Consider the following 22,870-nt stretch of genomic DNA (forward strand, 5'->3'; position numbering starts at 1 on the left):
GAATGATATACTATGTCATGTCTCCAATTAATCAGATTATTTTGATCAAGTCGATTGAAATTTTTCTAGATTGATATTTCCCGTGAGGTAAGCTGATTGATTACACAGCTGGAAATAATTCTGTCTCTCTCCCACACATGCATCTTCTGTTATCGACAGACGACGAAATTATCATCTGTTTTCCCAAGGATGAATTCTCATTATTATCCTTTTCATGTTGTTCAGCGAGTTTTCCCAGGGATGAGACCAAGTGCAATTGAATTTTTATATCATAAACCTACTATGTTCCAAATTTCGTGATAATCGTTAGAGCCGTTCTGGAGATCCGTTGAACATAAATAACCAGATATAAAACACTTATTGACATGGGCTACTTTTAAATTAATAAAACAAAATAAAAACTTATAGCACCCTTTATTTTTTAAAAAAACTTAAAAATAGTTGAACAACTAGATTCGGTGATATATTACACCATCTTCAGGTTCTAAAATAATCATTATTTTAATAACTAATCATTATTTTAATAATAATCATTAATAAATAATAATCATTATTTTATAACCTGGAAATGGTGTAATATATCACCGAAACAAGTGTTGTTCAACTATATTTTAAAGTTTTTTAAAAAATAAAGGGTGCTATTAGTCCAGATATAAAAATATATAGGAATAAACAAATATACAGAAATCGCTGGCTTAATATAATGGGATATACTGGTATCAGCTATCCGCTACAAAAGGCAGAGAATCGGCAGTGATGTTCGTCTATCTTTCTCCAATGCCATTATAACTTGGACCTCACTATCCAGACTCTTCAATATTCAAACATTCAGTTTTACTTTCCTTGCCCTATTACCATAGGTAAGGAAAGAATTGCTTTCCGAAAAAAATCAGGTACCCCAATTTCTAAATTTCTATACGTTTCAAGGTCCTCTGAGTCCAAAAAGTGTTTTTGGGTATTGGTCGGTATGTGTGTGTGTGTGTGTTGTGTGTTTGTGTGTGTGTGTGTGTGTGTGTGTGTGTGTGTGTGTGTGTATAGTGTGTATGTGCGTCTGTGTACACGATATCTCATCTCCCAATACGGAATGACTTGAAATTTGGAACTTAAGGTCCTTACACTATAAGGATCCGACACGAAAAATTTCGATCGAATGCAATCCAGGATGGCGGTTAAAATGGCGAAAATGTTGTCAAAAACAGGGTCTCTCGCGATTTTCTCAATAACGGCTTCAACGATTTTGATCAAATTCATACCTGAAATAGTCATTGATAAGCTCTATCAACTGCAACAAGTCCCATATCTGTAAAAATTCCAGGAGCTCTGCCCATCTATGCAAAGTTTGATTTTAGATTCTAAATTATCAGCCTTCATACACAATTTAAGCAACAAATTTTAAGTGGAAAAGATGGAGCATGAAAATGTCTGCAATTAATGTCCAGTAACATTTTCACCTAAAATTGAAAATAAGCTTGAAATTCGAGAAGATGTGATTATTTCGATTGTAAACTGTTGGCAACTGTTGGTTCTATTAAATCATTCACTACGAAGAGATAGCAGACCTCGTGTGTCTTCAGCGTTATAGTCCTGTCACCAGCTGTCTCATATCTTTAAATAGTAGACTTGAGATGCGCGAGAACACTAGTGTCAGGTGATCAATTTTCATAACGGCAAGGAAAGTTGTGTGAGTGCGCCACACCAGATTTTTTATTCTGGATTTTCAAGTTCAATATGATTCTAATTGATAAAATAGGCAGGTGATAATCTGAGATCGTGAGGAAGTGAAACTCGTCCGTTCAACTTTAGTACAAGAGATTTTCCCCTGAGAGATTCTGGAATCTAAGATTATCCCCCAGGTTCCTCTCACCCAATATTCTATTCCCCTCTGCACATTCGTCTTTCAGGGGATCTCCCTAGTTTACAACTGACTTCTACACCTCCTTCACTTCTTCTTCGCCTTCTTCTTCTTCTTCTTCTTCTTCTTCTTCTTCTTCGTCATCTTCTTCCTCCTCCTCATCTTCTCCTTCTACCTGATCTCTCCTCCATCTTCATCATCATATTTTCTTCTTCTTCTTCTTCATCTTCTTCCTCCTCCTCATCTTCTCCTTCTACCTCATCTCTTTTCCATCTCCATTATCATCTTCTTCTTCATCTGCTTCTTCTACCTTTTCTCCTTCTTCTTCTTCTTCTTCTTCTTCTTCTTCTTCTTCTTCTTCTTCTTCTTCTTCTTCTCTTCTCTTCTTCTTTTCTTCTTCTTCTACCTCATCTCTCCTCATCATCTTATGCCTCATTTATATCTCACTACATTTTGCTACTACTGTATTTATAAACTATAAAATCTTCGGTACAATCATTCTCATCATCCTCCTCCTCCTCCTCCTCCTCCTCCTTCTCCTCTTCCTTCTCCTCTTCCTCTCTTTTGTTAGAGAGTTAGTGGGGAGGATATTTTTAATATTCTTTCCGTAGAATGGACATTGATATGTCCAAAGCTCCGCCAATTTATGTAGATGCATTACAATATAATTATTATATTACAAATTGCTTTTTCATATCATATACAGCTCAATAATTATTTTCTTAGTCTATATTATGTAATTCATCTATAATTTTGCTGTATTGTAAGCTATTGCGTATAAGTGTATAAGCCAGTATATATTGTAATCTACATAAATAAAGTACTCAATCAATCAATCAATCAATCTCTTTCTCTCACAACTGCACTTTTTCTTCTTCCAAACTAGAGTATATTCACCACTATAGAGAACTTTATAGTTTACAAGATCTTACCACTTCAGTACTATAGTATCTTTATCTTCTATTCTATTCACTAAGCCTCTTCTCCTCCTCCTCGTCTGGCTCTTCATCTTCTTCTTCTTCTTCTCCTACACCTCCATTATCACTGCAGAAGGTCTTTACTATGTAGAACATTTTGCAACTTTCAAACTATAAAATCTTCTTCTCTATCTTTCCCTTCTCCTCTTTCTTCTCCTTCTACTTCTCCTCATCCTCTTCTTCTGACCCATCTTCTACCGCACCTATATCCTCCAATATCATTCACAACTATATCCTACTATACAACCACATTCAACATCTTTGTTCTATTTATAATCTTACTAACCATCTCCTCTCTATTTTCCACCCTACTCCTTCTCATCCTCCTCCTCCTCATCCTCTTCTTCTGACCCAACTTCTACAGCAACTATATCCTTCAATATCATCCACAACTATATCCAACTATACAACCACATTGAACATCGTTGTTCTATTTATAAACAGTATAATCTTACTAACCATCTCCTCTCTGTTTTCCACCCTACTCCTTCTCATCTTCCCCCTCCTTCTCATCCTCCTCCTCCTCCTCCTCCTATCCCTCCTCCTGCATCTCCTCCTCCTCCTCCTAAACTACTACAAAGCAATAATGGTCCCCACTCGAATTCCAAAAGAGGGTTCTAAAGTAAGAGGGATCTTCTCCCCTCTAATACTAGATCCAGAAATGGCATTTCATTTTGACTACTGCTTCAAACTTCTTCCCCTACCACTCCATCTTCCTCTTCTTCTTCTTCATCATCATCTTCTTATTCTTCTTTTTTTTCTTCTTCTACTCCATCTCCTTCTCCTTTTTCTCCTTCATTTCCTTTCCCTCTATCTCTAGGGATGTGCGTCATCAGCTCAGCATGTTCTAACAGAGTGTCGAACTCAGAAAAAAAGTTTGTACCTTTCAGATACGATTTGCTGAGATTGGATTGATTATATCATAGAGAAACAATAGCGTAAGTAGATATTCCATGGTATAGGGCGTTTATGTCGCAACTTTTACTGTTATCTCAAGCCGATTACTGTTGATTATTGTCGATTTTTACTGTTTTGTTGGGGTGAGAGTGTATGAACGGCACAATATGAGAGACTACCAGCGTCAAAAAGCTTCACAGGAAAGAACTAGGCCTACGTGGACTATGAGCTTGAGATAACAGTAAAATTTGCGACATAAACGCCCTATACCATGAGATATCTACTTACGCTATTGTTTCTCTATGATTCTAGTGAGGCCCACGTCATAATGGTGGTATTTCATAAATTTCCATGATACAAAAATTCATGTAATTGAGTTGAAATATATTGGTAGTGTATGATATTTCTACATAGTCTGCAAACGATGATTCAGAAATAGTGCTGCGTGTTGGAAAAGGATAGGGATATCTGTTTTGTCGAATGACAGACAAGGATAGCAACACCAATTTTAATCAGGTGTTGACTTTATAACGTGGACCGCACTCTAGGTACCATTTTTGTCCTAGGTATGACGTTAAACTGCCTTCAGTCACCTCAGAAGGAGGAAGAAAGAGAAGAGAATAAGAGAGGAATGTGATAGAGAGAGAGAGAGAGAGAGAGAGAGAGAGAGAGAGTGAGTGAGTGTTATCCTTGGAAAGATCAGGCAACTTCTATCTAAATTAGATAATTAATAAAGTATTTTGACCATGGAGACTATGGAAAAACAGCCTCTAATAAATCGATATTGTCGGTTCTTTTAGAGACCAGTTTCTATCTAGATTAGAAATCTTCTGATAAACATCTCTTGAAAAGATCAGGAATTTAGGATAGAATTCCTAGATAAATTAGGATATCTTAAGGGCAATTTCCATTCTAAAATTAGATAGTATTAATGGAGTATTTAGACCATAAAAACCATTAAAAACAGTCTAATAGTTCAATCGATTTTGTCTGTTCTTTTAGAGGCCTGATTTTAAATTTTTATACATCTCTGATCATTGATTAAGGATAGAATTCCCAGATCAATTATGATAATGTTAAGGTAATTTCCATCCAAATTAGATAATTAATGAAGTATATTTAGACCATAAAAAACATGAAAACAGCCTCAAAAAGTTCAACCGATTTTGTTTGTTATTTTAGAGGCCAGTTTTTATCTAGATTAGAAATCTTGAGATAAACATGTCTTAGAATGATCATAGATTAAGGATAGATTCTCAGATAAATTAGGATATCGTGAGGGCAATTTTCATCCTAAAGTTAGATAGTAATAATAAAGTATTTAGAACATGAAAATTCGGAAAACAGTCTCTAATACTTTAATCGATTTTGTCTGTTCTTTTAAAGGCCAATTTTTATCTAGATTAGCCATCTTTTGATAAGAATCTGACTTGAGTTTCACTCTAAACTGTCACTACTCTTCATAAACGAAATGAATGCTCCCATTTAAACAATACTGACAGATTAAAGTTGATGTCATTATAACGTGGAAAAATTAATTACCTGTGGAGTATTTATCTACCGTCTATATAGTGAGGTCCACGTTATAATGGCAGTATTTGATCAATATTGGTGTTGCTATCCTTGTCTATCATTCCACAAAGCAGATAGCGCTATCCTGTTTTGTATCAAATTATGGTGTTGTGTATCAAGTTGAGATGATACTGAATCATATTGTCGAACACTAATTGCTATAGTGAGGTCCACGTTATAATGGCAGTATTTGATTAACATTGGTGTTGCTATCCTTGTCTATCATGCGACAAAGCAGATAGCGCTATCCTGTTCTGTATCAAATTATGGTGTTGTGTATCAAGTTGAGATGATACTGTATCATATTGTCGAACACTAATTGCTATAGTGAGGTCCACGTTATAATGACAGTACTTGATTAACATTGGTGTTGCTATCATTGTCTATCATTCCACAAAGCAGATAGCTCTATCCTGTTTTGTATCAAATTATGTTCTTGTGTATCAAGTTGAGATGATACGGTATCATATTATCGAACACTAATTGCTATAGTTATGTCTACGTTATAATATACTTTGGAGATCTACGGTGTACCTAGCTCCATAAACGAAAATGTTGCACAGACTGTTATTGGTGTTGGTAAGGCATTGGATCTGGCAATTACTGAGGACATGATTGATGTCTGCCATCGACTCAAGCAGCTCAATAATCGGCCGTCATCGGGAATTATTGTTCGATTCGTTCGCCGGACTGACAAGGAGCAGTTTCTTGCTAGACGTCGCATAAAGAGAACTCTGTCAACGCGACACTTGGGTCTATCTACGGACTCTCCTATCTACGTGAATCAGTCACTCAGTCAACGTCGAAGAGTTTTATTTGCTAAAGCTAAAAAAATAAAAAATGATTGTGGTTTCAAGTTTTTGTGGGTCGATAGAACTGGCAACATCAAGATGAGAAAAGTTGAGGGCTCTGTGATTCATACTATCAAATCTGATAGCGACCTTGCTAAACTGTCAGTGTCGGTACGAACGTTGAACCAGGTAATTCTGTTAAGTAGATAAGATTACAAATCGACAAACTGTTATTACTATTATTCCATTTTATCTGCACTACCGTTGCTGCTGTGTTTGATTATTACTTTTATTGCATCAATAATGGATTGTACTCCTATTCTCTTGTAAAATGTCCTATTGTGTCATTCATTTTGTCTCTCACTCTCTATTGTGCCCTTGTCTGGTCTGAGTTATTAATGAATGGTGGATGATTGTAGTGTTTTAAATTTAATATATCAGAATACGCGAGGGTTGCGTACAAAGTCTCAATCACTTTATCAGTCCGTCTCGGCTGAGTGCTTCGATTTTATCGCCTTATCAGAGACATGGCTTAATGATGAGATAAATGATGGGGAGCTGTTGATGCTCGTTATCAGGTTTTTAGAAGCGATAGAGATAGTCCGTGTCAGGCAAACGTTGGGGGGGCGGGGTACTTTTTGCCGCTAATGTTAGATGGCCTACACAGCTTATCTTTAGCAAAGCCACAGTCAAGTACGAAGCCTTACTGATTAAAACTACTATTACAAATACAACCACTATCCTTTTCTGTGTGTTTACTTCTCACCTAATGCTGCAGTGACCGATTATGATGAGTTTTTTGATGATGTGGAAGGGTTCATAATGTTTGTTCATCTCTTTTAGTTGTTGGTGATTTCAATATCAGCGAAATTTCTGGTAGTACATATGATTTTATAAATGGTTCGATTAAATGTAGAAAATTAGATAATTTCATGTCTTTCTTTGATGTGAAATCGTTCAATAATATTTTAATTCCAGTTTTAAAACATTAGACCTAGTTCTTGGTAATTTTCCCATCACAGTTTTGCGCAATGATGATCCCTTGCTTCCTGAAGACGTTCATCATCCTTGTCTTTCTATAAATTTCATCATGAGAAGTTATACATCACCTGAGCCTGTTTATAATCCTTACTATAATTTCAAAAAAGCCAATTTCCTTCAGCTGTACCAACACTTTTTAATTCAGACTGGGACAGATTATATGAATTTCAAGACGTTGATAATGCTGTTGATTATTTCTATGAGATAATATACAGAGCTTTCTCTATGCATGTTCCCAAGTGTAAAAGAATTATTAAATCCAAGTACCCTATCTGTTTACTAGGGATATCATTCAAATGATCAAACAGAAAAAGAAATGTGCACGAAAAATGGCATACTCTAGGTACTATCGTGATAAATTTATTAATCTGAGATCAATTATAAAGTTAAAAATTGCTGAATGTTACAAAGATTATATAGCTGATCTGCAGAATAATTTGAATTCGAACATAAAACATTTTTGGAATTATATTTCTAGTAAACGAGAATCTAGAATGATGAATGATTGTTTTGAATTAAATGGTTGTAAATACACTGGCTCAGACGTATCTCAGGCATTTGCAGATTACTTTTCATCGATCTATGCTAGTATAAAAAGGGACAGTGATTTCTCCGGGAATGACCTACCTCACCTTGATACCAATAGACCCACTTATAACATTGATACGCTGATTATCCCTTCCATTTCAGATGATTGGGTCAGCTCTGCGGTTGATAAGCTAAAAGCAACTCGCTCAGCTGGTCCTGACGGTGTCCCTGCCTATATTATTAAGGGTTGTAAGGATATTCTATTAAAACCTTTACAATATATTTTCAATCTCTCTTTAAAAACCAATAAATATCCTACTAAATGGAAAAATGCCCGTATAACGCCCATTCATAAATCTGGTAAACCCAATTTAATATCTAATTTTCGACCTATTTCTATATTGGATGCACCTGACAAAGTATTTGAATCTATTTTATATAATATAGTATTCAATCATGTAAAACACGTCATATCACCTTTCCAACATGGTTTCATGCCCCGAAGGTCTACTGTAAGTAATCTGTTAACATTTACTCAATTTGTCTCTTCTAAATTAGATAGTCAGGATCGGGTAGACGTGATTTATCTCGATTTCAGTAAAGCTTTCGACTCAGTTAATTTTGAAGTTTTATTGGAAAAGTTAGTTACTTATGGGTTTTCAACTGATTTGATCAAATTTTTCCGCAGCTACCTATTTGATAGATTTTCACACATACATTTCAATAGCTACAAATCTGCTGACTATGCAAATACATCAGGTGTCCCTCAGGGATCGAATCTTGGGCCTCTTTTGTTTTTACTCTTAATAAACGATCTTCCCGATTGCATTATTGCATCCAGGATCCTAGTGTTTGCAGATGATGTAAAATTGTATAAATTAATAAGGAGTGTTGACGATTGTGCTCAGTTACAACAGGATCTTGATAGAGTCCATCTATGGTGTCATAGAAATAAACTAAAATTAAATATCTCAAAAACCAAGTTTATGGTTTACACGAGACAGAGGAATTATGATCGGTACGCTTACTCATTAGCAGGCATCAATCTAGAGTATGTCAATAGCATTCGAGATCTTGGAGTGTTGATGGACTCGACTCTTGATTTTAAAGACCAATTTAATCACGTTCTTAGCAGTGCTAATAGGCTACTTGGTTTTATACTTCGTAATTCAAAACCTTTCACTAGTTGTGATGTAAGTATAAAACTGTTTAATGCACTGGTACGGAGTAAACTTGAGTATGCATCTATGGTGTGGGGTCCTGCTAATGTAACTGATAGCTACGAAATTGAGAAGATTCAAAATAGATTTCTAAGACACCTATTCATCAAGAAATTCCGTATGTTCTGTCCATTCAATTTCCCAACTAGTGAATTGAGATCCTTATTTAATATCCGGTCATTGCAGGTGCGGAGATCATTGAATGCCCTATTGCTATTATATAATATCTTGAATCATAACGTCCATTTACCATATTTTATCAGCCTAATTAATTTCAGTGTACCATATGCAAGACCTAGAAGGAATATATTGTTTGAGATTCCCTTTGCTAGAACAAACCATCATTACAACTCATTCCTTTATAAAACCTTACGACTGTTTAATAGCTTGAATGAACACATTGATCCTTTTTCGAACTCATTCAATGAATATAAGAAACATTGTGAACTGAATCTATCATAAGACGCTCGTTTTTGAGATGATTTGTTTTGTAAACTCTGGCTGGACTCTCCTAGTTTAAGACTTTTCTTTTTCTGTTTACTTAGCTTTTTTTTTTATTAGTTATTATTTTCTTTCTCGTAATCTTTAAATAGTTTTTTTTTTAATTGTATTTTCCTCTAGAATCTTTGGAAAGGATTGTTTACTTTCATTCTTTTCACATTTTTTTCTTATAATAATGAAATTAATTTGATTATTGTGAGTAAATGCTTTTTGCTTTTTTTACATTTTTCTTTATATGAATGTAATTAATTTGATTATTTCAACTGTGTAAATGCTTTTTTTCTTTCTTTTCTTTATTTACTATATTTCAAAATGTATATAAGTTAAATCGTTGTTTCATTTAATTGTGTAAATAAGGCTCTTTATGGATCTCTGTGAGCCTTTGTATGTAAAGAAAATGAATAAATAAATAAATAAATAAATAATGGCAGTATTTGTTATATTGGTGCTTGTTATCCTGTCTATATGCGCAAAGCAGATAGCGATATATCCTGTGTTGTATCAAATTATAGTGGTGTGTATCAAGTTGAGATGAGCTGTATCATATTATCGAACACTTATTGCTATAGTGAGGTCCACGTTAAAATGGCAGTATTTGATTAACATTGGTGTTGCTATCCTTGTCTATCATTCCACAAAGCAGATAGCGATATCCTGTTTTGTATCAAATTATGTTCTTGTGTATCAAGTTGAGATGATACTGTATCATATTGTCGAACACTAATTGCTATAGTGAGGTCCACGTTATAATGGCAGTATTTGATTAACATTGGTGTTGCTATCCTTGTCTATCATTCCACAAAGCAGATAGCGCTATCCTGTTTTGTATCAAATTATGTTCTTGTGTATCAAGTTGAGATGATACTGTATCATATTGTCGAACACTAATTGCTATAGTGAGGTCCACGTTATAATGTTAATCAAATACTGCCATTATAACGTGGACCTCACTATAGCAATTAGTGTTCGACAATATGATACAGTATCATCTCAACTTGATACACAAGAACATAATTTGATACAAAACAGGATAGCGCTATCTGCTTTGTGGAATGATAGACAAGGATAGCAACACCAATGTTAATCAAATACTTCTTTCGCTCCTCAACGTTGCCAGATCGTTTTCTAACAATGTGGGAATATAATTGATAAACAAGATATTCAATATCAATCATGAAAATTTATCATTCTTGACGAATAAAATATGATTGATTATTTTAAACAAGGTTGGACAGTAAATGTTACATCAGATATGGACTACCGGTGGCAAGGCAGTGACTCCTATCTTTCTAACATGGACCTCCCCATAGCTTCATCTCTTTTCTATTTGGAGTGATCCGTGGTCTAGTGGATAGAGTGCTTGCGTAGCAGCATAGAGATCCCGGGTTCAAACCCTCTCATTTCCAAACGGTTTTTAACCAGATCACTCCCGTGTAATCGGATGGGTACGTTAAACTGTCAGTCTCGGCTGAAGTATGACAGTCCTAAGGCCCATTGACGGCTGAAATGATCTATTCAGGCGAGGTGGAGCTTCCGTCAGCAACGCCCCACCAACAAAAGTCGTACGAATTTACTTTTTATCTCTTTTGGTAGAGAGTTAGTGGGGAGGATATTTTTAATATTGTTTCCGAAGAATGGACATTGATATGTACAAAGCTCCGCCAATTTATGTACATGCATAACAATATGATTATTATCTATAGTTATTATATTACAAATTGCATTTTCATATCATATACAGTTCAATAATTATTTTCTTAGTCTATATTATGTAAATTCATCTATAATGTTGCTGTATTGTAAGCTATTGTATATAAGTGTATAAGCCAGTATATATTGTAATCTACATAAATAAAGTACTCAATCAATCAATCAATCAATTCTATCATTTTCTAGTAGATTTATCAAAGAAATTCTATCATGAGAGGTTCGTGACTAATTGAAACAGCTTAATTAAAATGAAGTGGTATGATACATTTATATCTTGAATATTTAAACAAATTCAACTTTTTCATCTTCTTTCAAATTCATTTCATCAACAAATTCTCTCACGAAGGTTCTTAGTTGATTAAAATTAATTGATTGATATGAGTGAACTACAGTGAGATCCACGTTATAAAGTCAGCACCTGATCAACATTGGTGTTGCTATCCTCGTCTGTCATTTTACAAAGCAGATAGCTCTATCCTGTTTTGTATCAAATTATGTTCTTGTGTATCAAGTTGAGTTGATACTGTATCATATTGTCGAACACTTATTGCTATAGTGAGGTCCACGTTATAATGGCAGCACCTGATCAACATTGGTGTTGCTATCCTTGTCTATCATTAGACAAAACAGATAGCTCTATCCTTTTCCAACTCCACACTGTTTCTCAACTGTTTGTGTAAAGGTGCGTTCGTACAGATATACGCGCCGCGAACATGAGCAATTCACTTTTAATCAGCTGACTATATCTGTATTTTTACAGAAACCGTATAAGATATAGATATAAAAAGCTTGGCATCAGCTGATTAAAAGTGAATTGCTCAAGTTCGCGGCGCGTAAACCTGTACGCACCTTAATATGTAGAAGTCTAATAAACTACCGGAATATCTATGCTAAATTAGGAAAATTCATTATTAGATCATGGACAGGTAGATTCCATTGATGAATGAAGTTTATCTATGCTAAGAATTGATTATCGTCAACTAGATCATAATATATTCTGGGATCACTGGTCTAGGGATGATGATTTATCTATTCATTTGAATATTACAACAGTGCAATAGTAGTCTATCCCTCTACAACTATAACAAGTATACCTACTATAGAAGACAAAGAGGATGAAACGTTACATCTTCGTTGTCCTATGAAACCTAATGACTTTTAAACATAACTCTCACTATAGTGACTCAGTGACTCGAAACTATTGCCAATCTCTGACTTATAATATATTTAGAGTAATCGAAAATGTAGTCTATTTCATAAAGGCTATCACTCACCTTTATAATTTGTTATTCCAAATCCATTGAAGCAATCACATTATCCTCAATTCGAAGTATTAATAGGAATACACTTGACATACTCATTAACAAAAACAAACAATGATAACTATCTAGTTTGCAATCAATTTAAAACATGCGAAATTAACACTTCTCAAGTTGAATGAAATGTTCAAAATTATTAGCTTTTGATCAGTTCTTGGATCACTTTCTCTCCGTTAAATTTGTGTTTTTTTGTAGCTAAAAACTGTTCCAAACCGTGTATATTATTAGGCTATTTGGTTCTAATTTCAGATACGGTACACTAAAATCTCTAGAGTAAATTTGAGAATTGTTAAGCTAAAAACTGTTTTAAACCGTTTAGATAATATTAATCGTGTCTCATTTATGATACTCTAAACACTCCAGAGTGATTTTTATTAATTATTTGTGTGAATTTGGGGTTTTTTTGTAGCTAAGAACTGTTTCTAACCGTCTAGATAATATTATTTATGTCTAATTCAAGATAAACTGAACCCTCCAGAGTGATTTTGAGTATTGTTCAACTAAAACCTGTTTCAAACCGTCTATATAATATTATTTTTGTCTAATTCAAGATACACTAAATTCTCCAGAGTAATTTTGATAATCTATTTGTATGAATTTGAGAATTTTCTAGCTAAAAACTATTTCCAACCGTTTGGATACTATTATTTGTGGCTTACTTATGATAAAACTAAACCCTCCAGAGCAAATTTGAGAATTGATTAGCTAAAAACTGTTTCCAACTGTTTAGATAACAATATTTGTGTCTCATTTATGATACACTGCACCCTCCAAAGTGATTTTGATAATCTATTTGTGTGAATTTTGGGGTTTTTGTAGCTAAAAACTGTTTCAAACCGTTTAATCAGGCTATTTGTTTCTAATTTAAGATGCTCTAAATCCTCTAGAGTAAATTTGAGAAATGATCAGCTAAAAACTGTTTCTAACCGTTCAGATAATATTATTTGTGTCTGATTTATGCTACATTGAACCCTCCAGAGTGATTTTGATTAATTATTTGTGTGAATCTGGGGTTTTTTTTGTAGCTAAAAACTGTTTCAAACCGTTCAGATAATATGAATCGTGTCTCATTTATGATTCTCTAAACCCTCCAGAGTGATTTTGATGAATTATTTGGGGAAATTTGTGGTTTTTTGAAGCTAAAAACTGTTTAGATAACAATATTTGTGTCTCATTTATGATATACTGAACCCTTCAGAGTGATTTTGATGAACTATCTGGATAAATTTGAGAATTTTTTAGCTAAAACTATTTCGAACCGTTTAGATACTATTATTTGTGTCTTACTTATGAAAAAACTAAACCCTCCGGAGTAAATTTGAGAATAAATTAGCTAAAAACTGTTTCCAACCGTCTAAATAATATTATTCATGTCTAATTTGAGAAACACTGAACTCTCTAGAGTGATTTTGATAAATTATTTGGTGGAATTTGATGTTTTCTGTAGCTATAAATAGTTCCCAACCGTTTATATGAACTCGCACACTAAAGGGAAGTAAATTTTGATGAAAAGGACCGCACTTATCAACCCCTCTTGGGATACTGAAGCCTCTCGAGCTTCTAGTTCCCTTTTAGGTCCGCCAAAAGCGTTAAAACGGCAGCACCACGTTTTGTTGTTGTTTACAATGAGGAAAGCGCCCGGCAAGTTGTATGTAGGTGGTAATATTGTAATGGAGAGGAGTCTCACGTTGCTGGAGGTGATACGTGTTGCAAGTTGAGTATGATATACGTTGCAAGAGGATGATACGTGTTGCAAGTGGAGAAAGTTATTGATGAAATAATGTCATAGAGAAAAGATAGAATAAGAAGATATAGGGTGTCTATGTTGCAAATGTGAGTGTTAACTGAAGCCGATAGTCCTAGTAGTTGTTTTTGGTGAAGCTATGTGACGCTGGTAGTCTCTCATACTGTGCCCTTCTTACACTCTTACACTCCCAACAACACACTAATAATAGACAGTGTATAGGGTGTCTATGTTGCAAATGTGAGTGTTAACTGAAGCCGATAGTCCTAGTAGTTGTTATTGGTGAAGCTATGTGACGCTGGTAGTCTCTCATACTGTGCCCTTCTTACACTCTTACACTCCCAACAACACACTAATAATAGACAGTGTATAGGGTGTCTATGTTGCAAATGTGAGTGTTAATGAAGCCGATAGTCCTAGTAGTTGTTTTTGGTGAAGCTATGTGACGCTGGTAGTCTCTCATACTGTGCCCTTCTTACACTCTTACACTCCCAACAACACACTAATAATAGACAGTGTATAGGGTGTCTATGTTGCAAATGTGAGTGTTAACTGAAGCCAATAGTCCTAGTAGTTGTTTTTGGTGAAGCTATGTGACGCTTTAGTCTCTCATACTGTGCCCTTCTTACACTCTTACACTCCCAAAAACACACTAATAATAGACAGTGTATAGGGTGTCTATGTTGCAAATGTGAGTGTTAACTGAAGCCGATAGTCCTAGTAGTTGTTTTTGGTGAAGCTATGTGACGCTGGTAGTCTTCATACTGTGCCCTTCTTACACTCTTACACTCCCAACAACACACTAATAATAGACAGTGTATAGGGTGTCTATGTTGCAAATGTGAGTGTTAAATGAAGCCGATAGTCCTAGTAGTTGTTTTTGGTGAAGCTATGTGACGCTGGTAGTCTCTCATACTGTGCCCTTCTTACACTCTTACACTCCCAACAACACACTAATAATAGACAGTGTATAGGGTGTCTATGTTGCAAATGTGAGTGTTAACTGAAGCCGATAGTCCTAGTAGTTGTTTTTGGTGAAGCTATGTGACGCTGGTAGTCTCTCATACTGTGCCCTTCTTACACTCTTACACTCCCAACAACACGCTAATAATAGACAGTAGTCGGCTTGAGTTGACAAAACATCGGCTTGAAATTTGGAATATGAACGACCTATACCTATATCTTCTTATGCTATCATGTCTCTCTGTTAATGAACATAGTCTTAATAAAACTAGTGAGCCATCTGGGCTGGAGAACTCGCTCAAAATGCCTAAGCTGTTCTATTGAAAGCAGTGGAAAGTCAAGAGAAATATTTCAAGTTGTATTGACTTTGACATTGCATGCAATTAACTAGTAGCTCTGTGAACAGTAGACCTCACGCAGTATTCTCATCCACAAGTACCTGATTGAAACTATAGACCTCATGGAAATACTGCAATAGACTGGCTTCTCCACACATCTGTGTAAACTTGTCAGCTAATTTATGATGAATAATTCTATAGTCTGCTTTTCACTCTAATATTGGCGTATGAAGGAGGCTCCTTTTTCCTTTTATATTATCCTTGAAATGCAAATTTCCAAAAACCGTGTATATACGTCGTCGCGCAATTAAAAAAGGAACATACATGTCAAATTTCATAAAAATCTATTACCGCGTTTCGCCGTAAATGCGCAACATATAAACATTAAGAGAAATGCCAAACCGTCGACTTGAATCTTACACCTCACTTCGCTCGGTCAATAGTCCAACTGACATTGCTTCATGTAGTAATCTATACTATAATAAAGGAAAGAATTGGCTTATACAGGTAGGGGATAGGAAATTCATGAATGACGCATCATCACGTCTCAACTACTCAACTCATTAACTTCACATTTTGCATATCGATTCTCAATTCACCGAGGATGGTTATAGGCCTATTTCAAATGTAACAAGATCTTAGTAGGTCCAGTTTGTCAAGTTTTCAATTAAACCCTTGCGGAGCACGGGTTACATGCCTTACTGAGGTCCACGTTATAATGGCAGTGTTTGATTGGCAATGGTATTGCTATCCTTGTCTATCATTCAACGAAGCTGATAGCTCTATCTCTTTCTCGCTTTTCTCTGTTGCCAGATCGGCTTTCAACAATGTAAAATTGATAATTATTCAACAAAATATTTTTCTTAATTATAAAATCATTGAAAAATATAATTTCTTGCTTAATTGACCGAGCGAAGTGAGGTCTAAGATTCAAGTCGACGGTTTGGCATTTGTCTTAATGTTTAAATGTTTATATGATTGAATGTATAAAGACGTATAATGTTATGTTGCGCATTTACGGCGAAACGCGGTAATAGAATTTCATGATATTTGACAGGTATGTTCCTTTTTTAATTACGCGTCGACGTATATACAAGGTTTTTGGAAATTTTGCATTTCAAGGATAATATAAAAGGAAAAAGGAGCCTCCTTCATACGCCAATATTGGAGTAAAAATCAGACTATAGAATTATTCATCATAAATCAGCTGACAAGTGATTACACAGATGTGTGGAGAAGCCAGTCTATTGCTGTATTTCTATAAGTAGCATGTAGTTTCAATCAGGTACTTGTGGATGAGAATACTCCATAAGGTCTACTGTTCACAGAACTACTAGTAAAATATAATTATTGATTATTTTAAACGAGAATGAACAGTTAATATTACATCAATAAACCTGTATCATCTAAAGTGGGCATTGACAAGACAAGGATCGGCAACATTGATCTCCTATCTTTCTCCACTGCCATAATAACGTGGACCTCACTATAGTCGAGCATAAATTAGAAGTAGCTAGAAAAATATCAACAGGTCTTTCTCCCGTATCAAAGATTTGCAACGCAACAATTTTCCCGTATCAAAGTGAGCTGTTCCTTCGGCACCCGGCTGCTGGTCAAAGAACTCGCACAGTTTCTGTTTTGGTGTAATACGCATGCGCCAAATTTTCCTGGCTTCCTATTGGTCAGATTTGTTGCCAGGCGATCAATATAATCATCCCTGTGCTGGGCTTTTCACTCCTCATTATGCTGTGAGACCCGGAACGAGCTCACTTTGATTCTACTATCCTGGAAAATTGAGGAGGAGAAGGAGAGGAGGAGGAGGAGGAGGAGGAGGAGGAGGAGGAGGAGGAGGAGGAGAAGCAGAAGATATGTAGGAGTTGAGTGGAGAAAGAAGAAGAAGACGAAGAGGAAGAGAAAGAAGTAGAAGAGATGAGCAGGTAGAAGGAGAAGATGATGAAGAGGAAGAGAAGAAGAAGGGAAAAATTGATTGATTGATTGATTGATTGATTGAGTACTTTATTTATGTAGATTACAATATATACTGGCTTATACACTTATATACAATAGCTTACAATACAGCAAAATTATAGATGAATTTACATAATATAGACTAACAGAAAATATTATTGAACTGTATATGATATGAAAAAAGCAGTTTGTAATATAATAAGTATAGATAATAATCATATTGTTATGCATCTACATAAATTGGCGGAGCTTTGGACATATCAATGTCCATTCTTCGGAAAGAATATTAAAAATATCCTCCCCACTAACTCTCTACCAAAAACGAGGAAGAGGAGGAGGAGGAGGAAGAAGAAGAAGAAGAGGAGGAAGAGGAAGAGATGAGGTGGAAGAAGAAGATGATGAAAAGGAAGAGAAAAAGAAGAGGAAGAGGAAGAGGAGGAGGAAGAAGAAGAAGAATGATGAGGTAGAAGAAGAAGGAGATGAGGAAGAGGAATAGGAAAAAGATGACGACGAAGAAGAAAAAGAGGTAAGAGAAGAGTATGAGGGAGAAGAAGATAGAGAGGAAGAGAATGAGTAAAAATGAGAGGAAGAGGAAGAGCATGAAGAAGAAGATGATGAAGGAGAAGAAGTGAAAGGAGATGAGGTATTCTTCCTCGAGAAGTAGATGAAGAAGAAGAAGATCATGAAGTAGAAGGAGATGATGAAGAAGAAGATGGTGGAGTAGAAGGAGATGAGGACAAAGAATATGATGAAGTAGGAGAAGAGGATGAAGAAGAAGAAGAAGAAAATTTTAAAGTGGAAGGAGAAGAAGAGGATGAAAGGAGGTGATGAAGATGGGGAAGTAGAAGGAGATGATGAAGAAGAAGATGGTGGAGTAGAAGGAGATTAGGACGAAGAATATGATGAAGTAGAAGAAGAGGATGAAGAGGAAGAAGAAAATGTTAAAGTGGAAGGAAATGATGAAGTAGAAGATGAAGTGAAAGGAGATGATGAAGATGGGGAAGTAGAAGGAGATGAGGAAGAAGAAAGTAAAGATGAAGTAGAAGAGGATGGAGTAAAAGAAGATGATGAAGTGAAAGGGAATGTTAGGAGAAAAAAAGGAGGAGGAGAAGGAAATGAGGATGAGAAAGAGGAAAAAGATGATAAGGAAGAAAAAAGAAGAGGATGAGGAAGAAAAAGGAGATAAAAGAGAAGGTACTAACATAGTAAGATGAAAAGTTGAATATCAAAATGAAGAGTATTAAAAGTTTTCAAGTCATGATTTATTCAAGCAGTAGACATGTTCAGATTTTTAATTGATGGGGTAAAACTTACTAAAAAAATCATGGAAACCTCATGAACCTTCGAAAAGCTCAGATATAAAGTCTCCTTTACTTTGAACATAGAGAAAAAATAGCATATACTTATGCTATTTTTACTTTCCTTGCCCTATAACACCATAGGTAAGGAAGTATTGCTTTCCGAAAAAATTAAGGTACCCCAATTTCTAATTTCTATACGTTTCAAGGTCCCCTGAGTCCAAAAAATGGTTTTAGGGTATTGGTCTGCATATGTATGTATGTATGTGTGTGTGTGTGTGTGTGTGTGTGTGTGGTGGTGTGTGTGTGTGTGTGGTGGGTGTGTGGTGGTGTGTGTGTGTGGTGTGTGGTGTGTGTGTGTGTGTGTGTGGTGTGTGTGTGTGTGTGGTGTGTGTGTGGTGGTGTGTGTGGTGTGTGTGTGTGTGTGTGTTGTGTGTGTGTGTGTGTGTGTGTGTGTGTGTGTTGTGTGTGTGTGTGTGTGTGTGTATGTGCGTCTGTGTACACGATATCTCATCTCCCATTCAACGGAATGACTTGAATTTGGAACTTAAGGTCCTTCCACTATAAGGATCCGACACGAACAATTTCGATCAAATGCAATTCAAGATGGCGGCTAAAATGGCAAAAATGTTGTCAAAAACAGTGTTTTTCGCGATTTTCTCGAAAATGGCTCCAACGATTTTGATCAAATCATACCTATAAAAGTCATCGATAAGCTCTATCAACTGCCACAAATCCCATATCTGTAAAAATTTCAGTAACACTGCACCATCTAAGCAAAGTTTGATTTTAGATTTCCAATTATCAGGTCTCGGATGTAATTGAAACAAAAAAATCAAGTGGAGTAGATTGAGCATGAAAATCTCTACAATTAATGTCCAGTAACATTTTCCCCTAAAATTGAAAATAAGCTTTAAATACGAGAAAATGTGATTATTCAATTGCAAATTATTGTTGATTCTATAAATCATTCACTATGAAGAGATAGCAGACCTCATGTGGGTCTCCAGCGTTATTGCCCTGTCACCAGCTGGCTCAAATATTGAATAGTAGACTTGAGATGCGCGGGAACACTAGCGTCAGGTGATCAATTTTCATAACGGCAATGAAAGTTGTGTGAGTGCGCCACACCAGATTTTTCTGAATTGTATTTTGAACTGTTTCTATGCTTCTAAATTTTTTAGTTTTGTTATTCGACATTAATTTTTAACTCTAAAAGTTGACTCTAAGTTTCGTTCTCTGTAAACAGTATTTTTATTATAAAATTCTTATCATTGCACCGCAATGGCCGCAGATAATAATTGTTATTTATTTTATTTAGCAAATCTTTCCTCTATTTATGAAATTTATATATAGAATGAATGTGAACTGGCAGGGTCTATGAAAAATTGCTGCTAGTATAATAATTCTGAAACGATTATTGAATTTAACTGTTATATTAGTCAAAGGCAGAATAAAGTTCATTTCCATTTTCATTTATAACGTGATTTTCACAATAGTGTAAATTTGGAAAGTAAGTGGTTCCCTATCAATCTTGACTCCCATTTGTAACAGAATCTGTGGCGTTTCTTACAAGTACACCCTGTATATAGTTACAACTCAACATCTGAGAACAAAAACCCACTGGGGAATTCTACTGGAAAAACGGTTTTTCGCTCCCCTTTTTCCGAAAAGCTTGGGGTAGGTACTGGATTGTGTGTGTCCTTCTCTTTCTTCTTCTTCTTTTTCTTCTTTTGTCCTTCTTCTTCTTTTTCTTTATCACCCATGATTTCTCGAAACACAGATCTTTGAAGGGTGGAGTAGAAACGACCCTTAGATAAATGGGAAAGCTAAAGTCCTCCTTCAAGGGAGCGTCAAGGGTGCCTTAGGACTTTTCATCAACTTCTAACAGCAATCTTTCTCCCTTTTTCTTTAATCTTCCTCTCTCTTTCATTCATCCTTCCTTCATCATTCTTTCCTTTCACCTTATCGTCGATCTAATGTCTTAAGTTTAAACAGCTGTGCAAATAGTGAAGTTGTGTTCCTTTTCTAGCTCAAAATTCATCAGTCATATCTCGAATACGTATTCTCTGAGTGTTAATCTTTGGTGAAAACAGAAATTTTAAACTTAACCTCACTTTGGACTATTTATGTGCCAAAATCAAGGAATTGAAGAAGTTTTGGGCAATTGCCTGTTTCTCTTTCCAAATATCGTGTTTGTGACTGTTCTAATAAATAAATAAATAAATAAAAAATAAAATTACTCAAAAATTTCCAATTTGTAGAATTTTGAATGGAATATTTTTTTAAATTTTTAGTTTAGTCATTAGCTGTTTTGAAGTGGAAATTGGACTTTTTGGAGTGAAAAGTGAACCTCATTTCTGTAACCCATTTTAATCTAAATATAACTGCGTTTTTATTGAGTTTTCTAGTTTTATTGATTTTGATTTCAATTTCTGTAGCTTTTTATGCTCTTTTAGAACGAAAGGTATTGGGGTTTATTCAGGCCCTTTTTTGAAACTTTTATTTGTGAAAATTTGGAAGAAGACAGTTTTGGGCTATGCCTGTTGTCTTCTCCCAATCATATTGCAATTATGATATTTGTGATTGTCAGTGAAATAATGATCTATCTCTATAATTTAATCTTTATTCACTTGGAGCCGATTGCACAAAAGCCGGTTAAATTTTAATCGTGATTAATTCACGAGTATCAATCAGAGAAGCCGTCTTATCATGAAACCTTTCTCTGATTGGTTCTCGTGAATTAATCACGGTTAAAACTTAACCGGATTTTGTGCAACGGGCCTTAGAGTGCTTTCATTGTTACACCCATATATCATATTATATGTATTCTATTTTTACTTTGCTTGCCCTATTACCATAGGTAAGGAAAGTATTGCTTTCCGAAAAAATTAAGGAACCCCAATTCCTAAATTTCTATACGTTTTAATGTCCCCTGAGTCTAAAAAGTGGTTTTTGGGTATTGGTCTGTGTGTGTGTGTGTGTGTGTGTGTGTGTGTGGTGTGTGTGTGTGTGTGTGTGTGTGTGTGTATGAGTGTATGTGCGTCTGTGTAGCCTACACGATATCTCAACTCCCAATTAACGGAATGACCTGAAATTTGGAACTCAAGGTCCTTACACTATAAGGATCCGACACGAACAATTTCGATCAAATGCAATTCAAGATGGCGGCTGAAATGGCGAAAATGTTGTCAAATACAGGGGTTTTTCGATTTTCTCGAAAACGCCTCCAACGATTTTGATCAAATTCATACTTTCAAAAGTCATTGATAAGCTCTATCAATTGCCACAAGTCCCATATCTGTAAAAATTTCAGGAGCACCGCCCCATCTATGAAAAAATTTGATTTTAGATTCTCAATTATCAGGCTTCAGATACAATTTAAACAAAACATTTCAAGTGGAGTAGATTGAGCATAAAAATCTCTACAATTAATGTCCAGTAACATTTTCACCTAAAATTGAAAATAAGCTCGAAATTCGAGAAAATAAGATTATTCAATTGCAAACTGTTGGTTCTATTAAATCATTCACTATGAAGAGATAGCAGACTTCGTGTGTCTGCAGCGCTATTGTCCTGTCACCAGCTGGCTCAGATCTTTGTTTATAAGTAGACTTGAGATGCGCGTGAACACTAGTGTCAGGTGATCAATTTTCATAACGGCAAGGAAAGTTGTGTGAGTGCCCCACACCAGATTTTTTGATTGTATATTCTAAAAAAATACTCTTGTATACAATTTTCATCCAATTTTTTAGATTGCTGTTAGTATTCACACATAATGACATGTTTCTACTTTTTCTCTATTCTTCCATTTCTTGTTCAGTTTCCATTTTTCTCCGTATTCGTCTTGTTTCTTCCTCCTCTTTATTCTCGTTCTTCTTCTCTTTTTTTCATTTATCTCCTCCTCTTCCTCTCCCTTCTTCAACATCAAAGTCTTTTACATGGTTTCAAAAATTCATTCCGAGTGAAATGTCTACCTCTAATATTCTTCTTAACACTTTGCATCCTCTTCTATTTTCTTTGAAACTCTTACTTCTCCTTTTCACCACGGCCTCCTCCTCCTTCTACTCCTCTTTCTCCTCAACATTGTCTTCCTCCTCTTCCTCCTTTTTCCTGCTCTTTCTCCTCATCATTGTCTTACTCCTCTTCCT

The 22,870-nt window shown here is 35.3% G+C and overlaps 1 protein-coding gene across 1 annotated transcript in view; it reads right to left on the minus strand.

Moving 5' to 3' along the window:
- Window positions 1-12,539, minus strand: part of LOC111049509 — an 82,542-nt gene extending 70,003 nt beyond the window's left edge. The window contains 1 exon segment of the mRNA XM_039440527.1: window positions 12,364-12,539. The gene's annotated coding sequence lies outside the window, so the exon portion shown is untranslated.
- Between the last annotated feature and the right edge of the window lie 10,331 nt (window positions 12,540-22,870).

Source organism: Nilaparvata lugens, chromosome 14 (genome assembly GCF_014356525.2).
Source record: "Nilaparvata lugens isolate BPH chromosome 14, ASM1435652v1, whole genome shotgun sequence".
Classification (NCBI taxonomy): domain Eukaryota; kingdom Metazoa; phylum Arthropoda; class Insecta; order Hemiptera; family Delphacidae; genus Nilaparvata; species Nilaparvata lugens.